Source organism: Schistocerca serialis, unplaced genomic scaffold, assembly GCF_023864345.2.
Source record: "Schistocerca serialis cubense isolate TAMUIC-IGC-003099 unplaced genomic scaffold, iqSchSeri2.2 HiC_scaffold_1230, whole genome shotgun sequence".
In the NCBI taxonomy this organism is placed as follows: Eukaryota; Metazoa; Arthropoda; class Insecta; order Orthoptera; family Acrididae; genus Schistocerca; species Schistocerca serialis.
The window spans coordinates 25001-27500 of NW_026047437.1; the positions used below are offsets into that span (position 1 = coordinate 25001).

At 60.4% G+C, this 2500-nt stretch overlaps 1 pseudogene; it reads right to left on the bottom strand.

Moving 5' to 3' along the window:
• LOC126436207 (large subunit ribosomal RNA) overlaps nt 1–2500 on the bottom strand; it is a 7784-nt pseudogene that overhangs the window by 4305 nt on the left and 979 nt on the right.

Genomic DNA, 2500 nt, shown 5'->3' on the forward strand with positions numbered 1-2500 from the left:
CGGCGCAGCGGCCTCGCCCGCGTCAGGCAGCGGGCTCGCCGCTCCCCGGCGGGACGCCGGCTCTTCCCCCCGACCGATCTCAAGCGCCTCCATGAATTGGCGGACAAGCTGCTTGTGGGCAGCTTGCCGCCGTCGGCACTTGATTGCCTCAAGCGTTCGGTCGGGGAACATCCTGATGAGCTCTTGATTTACAAAGAAGAACCGGGCGTCCCTCTCGAGGAACAGTTCGGCCTCCGCCTTGGCGAGCGACAGGACTTCTTCCTCCGTCCACCTCGCGCGATGCCTCTCCGTGACGATCTCCGCGTTGGCGGCCGCAAGGTGTTGGCGGCGGCGATGGACCCCGAGACCGTTCTTGGTGGTGAAGCTGCGGTGGCACTCACTACAGGCGTATACAGCTGCAAAAGTTACAAGATTTTCGGCACGGCCGGTTGGCCGGCTAGGTGCTGGGGGAGTTGGGGTGGCACCTTCAGCGGAAGGGCCACCACTTTTTCTCTGAATACTGCCCCCAACTAAAAAAAAAAGGGATAGTGCGAGGGGGGGCTGGTAACCCCCCCAAGCCCCTGGTGCGGTCTTCCACTCTGCGAAAATCAGCGGGCTTAAGAGAGTCATAGTTACTCCCGCCGTTTACCCGCGCTTGCTTGAATTTCTTCACGTTGACATTCAGAGCACTGGGCAGAAATCACATTGCGTCAACACCCGCTAGGGCCATCGCAATGCTTTGTTTTAATTAGACAGTCGGATTCCCCCAGTCCGTGCCAGTTCTGAGTTGATCGTTGAATGGCGGCCGAAGAGAATCCGCGCACCCGCGCGCCCCCGGAGGAGCACGCTAAGGCGGACGCGGCCTCGCAGCAAGGAAGATCCGTGGGAGGCCAAGGCACGGGACCGAGCTCGGATCCTGCACGCAGGTTGAAGCACCGGGGCGCGAACGCCGCGCAGGCGCGCGCATCCTGCACCGCCGGCCAGCACGAGGCCGACCAACGGCGAGAGCAGACCACGCCCGCGCTAAACGCCCGCACTTACCGGCACCCCTACGGCACTCACCTCGCCCAGGCCCGGCACGTTAGCGCTGACCCACTTCCCGACCAAGCCCGACACGCCCCGATCCTCAGAGCCAATCCTTATCCCGAAGTTACGGATCCAATTTGCCGACTTCCCTTACCTACATTATTCTATCGACTAGAGGCTCTTCACCTTGGAGACCTGCTGCGGATATGGGTACGAACCGGCGCGACACCTCCACGTGGCCCTCTCCCGGATTTTCAAGGTCCGAGGGGAAGATCGGGACACCGCCGCAACTGCGGTGCTCTTCGCGTTCCAAACCCTATCTCCCTGCTAGAGGATTCCAGGGAACTCGAACGCTCATGCAGAAAAGAAAACTCTTCCCCGATCTCCCGACGGCGTCTCCGGGTCCTTTTGGGTTACCCCGACGAGCATCTCTAAAAGAGGGGCCCGACTTGTATCGGTTCCGCTGCCGGGTTCCGGAATAGGAACCGGATTCCCTTTCGCCCAACGGGGGCCAGCACAAAGCGCATCATGCTATGACGGCCCCCATCAACATCGGATTTCTCCTAGGGCTTAGGATCGACTGACTCGTGTGCAACGGCTGTTCACACGAAACCCTTCTCCGCGTCAGCCCTCCAGGGCCTCGCTGGAGTATTTGCTACTACCACCAAGATCTGCACCGACGGCGGCTCCAGGCAGGCTCACGCCCAGACCCTTCTGCGCCCACCGCCGCGACCCTCCTACTCGTCAGGGCTTCGCGGCCGGCCGCAAGGACCGGCCATGACTGCCAGACTGACGGCCGAGTATAGGCACGACGCTTCAGCGCCATCCATTTTCAGGGCTAGTTGCTTCGGCAGGTGAGTTGTTACACACTCCTTAGCGGATTCCGACTTCCATGGCCACCGTCCTGCTGTCTTAAGCAACCAACGCCTTTCATGGTTTCCCATGAGCGTCGATTCGGGCGCCTTAACTCGGCGTTTGGTTCATCCCACAGCGCCAGTTCTGCTTACCAAAAGTGGCCCACTTGGCACTCCGATCCGAGTCGTTTGCTCGCGGCTTCAGCATATCAAGCAAGCCGGAGATCTCACCCATTTAAAGTTTGAGAATAGGTTGAGGTCGTTTCGGCCCCAAGGCCTCTAATCATTCGCTTTACCGGATGAGACTCGTACGAGCACCAGCTATCCTGAGGGAAACTTCGGAGGGAACCAGCTACTAGATGGTTCGATTAGTCTTTCGCCCCTATACCCAGCTCCGACGATCGATTTGCACGTCAGAATCGCTACGGACCTCCATCAGGGTTTCCCCTGACTTCGTCCTGGCCAGGCATAGTTCACCATCTTTCGGGTCCCAACGTGTACGCTCTAGGTGCGCCTCACCTCGCAATGAGGACGAGACGCCCCGGGAGTGCGGAGGCCGCCGCCCCGTGAAGGGCGGGGAAGCCCCATCCTCCCTCGGCCCGCGCAAGGCGAGACCTTCACTTTCATTACGCCTTTAGGTT